Here is a 7,762-nt window from a genome sequence, read left to right on the forward strand (position 1 = left end):
TACCAGTTTCTGATATAAAAAAGCTTTCTGATTGTGGGTTACAGTCACAGCCCTAATTCACTGACCCTTCCCAACAACGCAGGGAAGGAGGTGTCATTATAACTCTGTCTGTCGTGTAGTTGGGAAGACTGAAGCACTAAAATCTACTCTGTATCTTTCTAAGCACTAAAATCTACTCTGTATCTTTCTAAGAAATCAGTACCTTTCCTTTTGGCTTAAGCTTCTTCAAGTTGGGTTTCTGTGCTGTGCAAACCCAAGAGTGCTAGCCCATGGAAGCTGGGAGGGGAGGGTGTGGGACGGGCCCAGGAGGTGGAGAGAGGAGGCCGGCTTCTAGACTGGGCTCAGCCCAGAGACCTTCAGCGGGGCACCTCACCTTTCCCAGTCTCTGTTTCCCCCTCCTGGGAAATGCAGACAGCAACAATATCTCCCTCAGACGCTTTTGCCAGGAAGAAGCGAGATGACCTAGAAAAGCACCTGTCCTCTGTCAGGCTGGGCGCACGGGCCCAGGAAGGGGGTGTGCAGGGCAGGGACAGCACCTATAAAGATGTAGGGGTGGCATTGAGCACAGTAAGGAGAGATCAACCAGCCACAACTGGAGGATGGGAGGCCAGGCAAAGCATCATGAGCGTCAAAGGCCAGGTGAGGAGCATGGATAGGATCCACTAACCCTGCACAGTCCTGGGAGGTTCCGGAAGGGTGAAGAGGGAAGTTCCCCAGGGTCCTAAGGCACTGACAGGCATTTCCGGTGAATTAAACTTGAAGAATACACAGCATGGTACCTCCATCCCAGGTGGCTAACAGAGGAAAATGGAGTCAAGTATCTCAAACTTATGACTCAGGACGGGTTGGGAGCATGAGGGGGTTGAGGAAACCCAATGTCTGACCTTGGCTGAGGCCTCCGCAGTTCCCAGGGTTGCACAGCAGGCTCCGTGCGGAGCAGGAAGCCAGGAGCTGCTCCAGAGGGCAGGCAGCTGTGAGGCCTCCTCTGGGAAGTCACCCTTTGATCTCCCTAGCAGCCGAGGGGTCCCACTTCCTGCATCCCAGAATGCCTGGTCCAGAAGGGACCTCAGAGGTCATGGAACCCAACCTCATTGGACAGATGGGTCCAATGGAGCCTCGAGGGGAGCAGGCCCCCACCAAGGTTGCACAGGTAGCCAGTGGGTGACTGGGGAACCTGCGTGGGGGCCGCTGTGCTCACCCAGGGCTGCCTCCACTCCTCAGTGTTCCTTCTGCTTCCTCCAGCTCTGCGGGAAGCAGGCAGGGAGGGTCTGCTCCTTCCGATCCCTCTGCTGTGGGGGGTCCATTTCCTGTCAGAGCTGAGTAAGTTCAAAGGCCCCTGGAACGGTGGGGGAGGGGCCTGGACAGCACAGGGCAGGGAATGGGTCTTCAAATCACAAAGACTACTTTATCTTTTGAGATTTTAAGTGGACAGATGCCAATTTCCTAACATCCTTTCTTCTGATGTGGCCCCGGGCAAAAATTATCACACGGGGTGGCGGCAAGGAAACTGAAGGTATTTGAGCCCCTACTACATGCCGGGCTCTGTGCCAGGTGAATCTTTCATAGACATAACAAGCCTCCGCGGTAGAGATCGGTTTCCTCATTTTACAGATGAGGAAATGGAGCACAGTGAGGTGAAGTAACTTGCTCAAGGTCACACAGCTAGCGTTTGAACCCAGGTGTCTCTGATTCAGGAGCCTCAACAGCATTTCACTTCAGGCCACATCAGTGCCCAAGGGGTTGCGTTCTGGATAAGCTGAGTTCCACCTCTGTACTAGGGTTCTCCAGAAGAACAGAAACAATGATAGATGGATAGATAGATAGATAGATAGATAATGGGTAGGCAATGTATTATAAGGAATTGGCTCACTATGAAATTATGGAGACTGAGAAGCCCCATGATTAGCTGGATGCAAGCTGACGGTGTAGTTAAAGTCTAAGCCCAAAGGCCCAAGATCCAGGAGAACTGATGGTGTCAGTCCCAGGCTGAGTGCAAGAGACCAAATTTCCAGTTCAAGCATTCAGGCAGACTGTTAATTTTCCCTTCCTCCACCTTCTTGTTCTATTCAGATCCTCCACAGATTCCACCCACACTGGGGAGGGCAAGCCGCTTTCCTCAGTCTACCAGTTCACATGCTGATCTCTTCCAGAAACACCCTCACAGACACCCAGGAATAACGTCGAACTAGATATCTGGGCGTCCTGGGGCCCAGTCACATTAATGCAAAATTAACCACCACAACCGTTCCATCCATTTGTTCTACCACCACTGGCTAACCGTCTGGTAGGCTCTGGGTGCTTTGGGTACAGAGATAATGAAACGAGACAGGATCTCTTCACCCTCGCCGTGGGCCAGGCAGCGTTCTACGTATCTTACACGAAAGATCTCATCGGATCCTCGCAACAATCATGCGAACTAGAGCCTAGCGAATATCCCTATCTTACGGGGAGACACATTGAGACACAGAGACCTGAAACCATGCACTGTGGTCCCACAGCTAGGAAGTCATGGAGCTGGCAGTCAAGCCCCCGGAGTCCATGCTGCTGACCGTTGCACCACACTGCCGTGTTGCACCTCCTGAAACTCAGTCCCCTGGGAAGACAGACGTGACTCCAGGCAATTATAATAAAGTGTGAGAGGGGATGGGTGAGGGAAGTACGGGGCATTGAGGGCGTGCAGAGGAAGGGCACACACCAAAGCCAGCTTCGGTGATCAAGAAAGCCTTCTGAGAGAATGTGACAGTGAACCCAAGGCTTAAAGAGTGACTCAGGTCATGATCTCACAGTTTGTGGGTTTGAGCCCCACATCAGGCTCTGCTGACAGCTCAGAGCCTGGAGCCTGCTTCAGAGCCTCTCTCTCTCTGCCCCTCCCACACTCCTGCTCTCTCTCTCTCTCTCTCTCTCAAAATTATATAAACATTAAAAAAAAAAAAAGACTAAGTCAGGGGTGCCTGAGTGGCTCAGTCAGTTGAGCATCCAACTGAATTTTGGCTCAGGTCATGATCTCATGGTTCGTGAGTTTGAGCCCCACTTCAGACTCTGCTGTCAGGACAGAGCCTGCTTCAGATCCTCTGTCTCCCTCTCTCTCTGCCCCTCCCTTGTTCTCTCTCTCCCTCTCCCCCTCTCAAAATAAATAAATAAACATTAAAACAATTTGTTTTTTTAAGAGTGAAAAGTTAGGCCGAAAGGAAATGGGTCCCAGGCAGAGGGAGAAACATGGTGAAGGGCACAGCATGAAAACTGAAGGAAGGGCAATCTGACTAGAGCTTGGAGCCTGGAGGGGAATGTGGAATGGTGAGGTTTGAAGCTGAAAAGGGTAGGAGGGACCAAGGATCCTGAAGGGCACTGAGTGCCATAGTAAGAAGTTTGGGTTTATCCAATAAGCAATGGGGAGCTGAACTGTATGGCCCTGGACAAGTCACTTTACCTGACCGCACATCTGTTTCTTTATCCATAAATTGGGAGTAAAAAGACTGTACTTTATATGCCCATTGAGTGGAAGAGATGAGACAATGCATTTGTAGTAGGAACCTCCCAAAAGTTAGTTTCCAGGCTCCACCACCCCACAAATTAGGAAACAAAATGTGCAGATACAGCTGAACAAGTAAAATGCCGCAGGAGCCAGGGGCTCCCTGTGTGCCAATAAGGAAACTTTGAGCAGCAAGGAACAGAAACTCCAACTAGATACGATTTAATCCATAAGCAGTTCGTTTTCTTACATAACAAAGGAGAGAAGTTCTAGAGTTTGGAAATCCAGTGGCTCAATGATGTCTTCAAAGAGGTGTCAGCCTCCTTCCCATGTTGGCCATGTCTTGCCTCATCATCACAAGATGGCTGCAGCAGTGCCTGCCATCATACATAAACATGACAATGTTTAGTGAAGAAGGCATTTCTTCCTATCATCTTTAAAGGTAGAAAACTTTTATTGAAAGCTTCCCTATCAGACTTCCCCTCAGGTCCCATTGGCCAGGATTGGATAGCATACTTTTCACTAAGCCAATACTGCCAAAGGGAATGTAATCATCATGATTGGCCTAACTAAGCCAGGGCTGAGAAGGGGCTTGTTCCCTGAGTGCTTGTCCTCAATGCGGCAGGACCCAAATAAAACGAGCCTTTCCAGCAAGGAAGAAGGAGGACTTGATTTGGCCAGACCATTAGCATTATTTGGGTCCAAGCTCTGGATGATAAGATTAACTCCATTTCCCTACCTGCTTAGATTCAGGTGCCAAGATCAATCTATGACCCCTGAGATCAGGATAGACAGAGCCCAATGCCCTGAGCCTTAGAAACTGCCTCAGTAGGGCTGGGGGAACTGAGCTATGTACCCTGCGTCTCTTGGTTGCAGCTCAGTGCCTCTGGCAGAAGCACTTAACAATCCACAAATATTCATTGAGCACCTGTTTTGTAATGGGGACAAACAATGAGCAAAACTCACTGAGGGACCCTGTGAGGGCAAGCTCTTTGAGGGCACGGTCCCTTACAGAGCTTGTCCCCTAGCTGAGGAGACCATGAAAAAACCACACAGGTGTGTGTGAAGTGATGGCCAGAATCGGTCATGGACTGACAGTCACTGATGCTGTAAAAGGAAACAGCAGGGAGACTTGACCCAGGCAAGGTGGGTTGAGGACTTTGGATTTGGTAGGTGTCATTTTGAACCCAGGCTGGGCCACTTACTGGCTGTGTGACTCTTCAAAGGCAGTTTGCTTGACATCTCTGTGCCTTACTCTCATTGGGAAACAGCAAAAATCATGGTAACCACCCCGGGGAATGGTAGGATAACTAAATGAAACAACGTGGCCTCTCGGACCACCCATCATACAGTAACTAAGAAACCTCACGCCATCAACAATCCAGTACAGCGGAGGGGCCGAAATTTCCAGCTCAAGCCAGAGTGCCTGTGTTGGGAGCCCGGCTCTGCCCTCTTCTAGCTGCGTGACCTTGAACAATCGGCATCATCTCTTTGTGTCTTGGTTTCCCCATCTGCAAAATGGAGCCAGCAACAAACAGAGGTGTTGTAAAAATTACACAGACGACATATAAAGAGCTCTCAGCACAGGCCTGACGTAGGGTAAGCTCGAGAAATGTAAGCGAGGGCTATTATTATTGTTGTGTTGTTGTTTTGAACTTCATCACGAAAGCACATGTGAAAACGTGGTCGGGTTAGCGATCTTCAGTCTAGCAACGGCAAAGTCATTTTTCTTGCTGATATTTTAATAACAAATAACGGCGCTACCCGCACAGCTATGAACGTTAAGCATCCCTGGGCTTGATTACATCTAGATTTTCCTCCGGAGTACCGGCCGTTCCATTTCTAGCAGCAACACACCTTGAGCAGCAACCATTGTTAGGATAAACAAAGCAAGAGCCAGCCAGCTGCCGCAGGCTTCCAGACTGCTTCCAGCTTGCAGTTTGTGTCTAACCAATCGCGAGCTGCCGGATGCAAATTGTGTTTCCTAATTGATCCATCAAGCTCTGCGCAGTTCTGGTTATGAAAACTGGGCGCTGTGGGAGAAATGCCTGCGCGTGCAAACACTTAGCACCGGGCCCAGTGGACGGTGAGTGCTTGGGGAACACCAGCTATTGTTTTTAATATTACGTATCCCCGAGATGGTGGGAGACTTGGACTCCTGTAAGCTGGAGGGAGCCTTCGCCAGCTCTGCTTTCCCTTCCCTTTGTAAGACCACTGAAGCTTCTGTAGCTTACCGTGGTAAACTATAACCACACCTACCTCAGGGGGAGGCGGTGAGGACTACAGGAGTTAGCGCAGCCTGTAATGCGTCGTCTTGTCTTCTTCGGAACGGCGCCCGGAACAGCGTGAGCACTCAGCACCAGATAGAGGAATAGCCAACACTTACCGAGCACTTAGCAGGTTCACTTCCCAGATTTAATCCTCACAGCCTACCAGTGAGGCAGGTAGGCATTAATATCATTCCCCTTTTACAGGTGAGGAAACTGAGGCACAGGAAGGTTAAACAGCCTGATGTATGTTACACAGTAAATTGGCACATTAGCTGCTATGCTTGTAGGATTTTTTCAAAGTAGAGCGCTAATCTGGAGAGTCAGTAGAAGCACAGCTATACGTAAGAAAACATAATAGCTTGTGCACAGGAGAAAAGGCCAGCTGGAAAACACTTCAAAGTGTAAATCGTGTTTGTCCCTAAATGGTAGGAATATGAGAGGGGGGCGAGAAGGCGAGGCGTGAACCAGGGCATCGACTTGGGGGGGGGCAGTTGGTGAAGGAGGCAGGAGGTACAGACAAGCATAGAAATGACTTTGTGAGGGGTGCCTGGGTGGCTCAGATGGTTAAGCATCCTATTCTTGATTTCAGTTCAGGTCACGATCTCACAGTTTGTGAATTCGAACGCGTGTCAGTCTCTGCACTGACAGTGTGGAGCCTGCTTGGGATTCTCTCTCTCCCTCTATCCGCCCCTCCCCACCAGCTCTCTCTCTTTCTCTCTCTCTCCCTAAGTAAATAAATAAACTTAAAAAAAAAAGAAGAGCGATGACTTTGTGACTAACTGAACACGTGTGCAGGATCCATTCCTTCATTCCACAGATGACGGGTCCCCGGAGCTGTTCTAAGAACCAGGATAGCACAGGGCAAGTAAATCCCTAAGCTCATAGAGCTTCCTTTCGACTGGAAAGAGACAGATAATAAACAAGTTCGCACATAAGGAGTCAGATGTTAAGCGTCCTAGAGAAAAGCAAAGCCAGATGAGGGGGTAGCGAGTGCCAGAGTGGTGTGGAGGGCACTACAGACAGCCTCCCCCCTCTTTGGAAACATTTGAGCAAAGTTGGGAGGAAATGAGAGAAGAAGCCCTGTGTGTATCTTGACCAAAACCATTCCTTGCGCAAAGAATAGCCGTCCCAAAGGCTTTGTGACAAGAGCATCTCGGGTGTCGTGGTGGCTGGAGAGGGGGAGGGAGGGAAACAGCAGTGGAGGGGATCAGGGAGGCAGGGAGGCCAAACGAAGTCGGCCATTGTCAGGACTTGGACTGTTACTCTGAGTGAGACAGGAACCCGGGGGAGGTTTCAAGCAAGTGGCCGGCTTGACGTCCATTTTAAAAGGATCACGGAGGCTGCTGTGTGGGAAATAGACAGGGGCAAAGTTGAAAGCGGGGTACCGGTTGGGAGGCCTTTGCAATAACCCAGGGGATGGATAACAGTGGTTTCGGAGAGGCAGGGTCACACTGAGCACATTCAGTGTTGGGTTCCGAATGTGCTTTGAAGGGAGGCGTCAGCAAGGGAACTGCAAGAGAGGTCGCGAGTGGGTCCAAAATCTGTGGCCTGTGCCAGTAGGAGAAAAGAGTCGACATTTTCTGAGAAGGGGAAGGCCGCCCGAGAGCCAGACGTGTGGAAGGCAACCAGGAGTCCAAGCTGGCTGTGTCAGGTTCGAGATACCTTTCGGATGCCGTGTGGATGTCAAGTAGACAGGTGGGTGTGCCAGAAAGACGTTCAGAGAAGAGGTCCGGGCTGAAGACAAAACGTCGAGAGTCATCAGTGGACAGGTGGTATTTAAAGCCCAAGAACTGAATGAGAAGGCCCAGGAGTGAGTATCACAGAGGGGGACATGGTTTGGAAGGGAAGGTGAAGGGTTCACTTGTGGACGCAAGAGTTTGAGGTGCTGTTGGACGTCGCAGAGTGGCAGAGAGTGGCTTGGGAGGCAGTCGGGTCTGGAGACCGAGAGCCCAGAGAGAGGTGTGGGCAAGGGAGAGACAGAGGTAACTGAGGTCCCAGCAAATTTATGTAAATGAAAAGCAAA

The sequence above is a fragment of the Lynx rufus genome, unplaced genomic scaffold (genome assembly GCF_022079265.1).
Source record: "Lynx rufus isolate CCGP_SWC_20201006 ecotype Redwood Valley unplaced genomic scaffold, mLynRuf1.p SCAF_2, whole genome shotgun sequence".
NCBI classification, from domain to species: domain Eukaryota; kingdom Metazoa; phylum Chordata; class Mammalia; order Carnivora; family Felidae; genus Lynx; species Lynx rufus.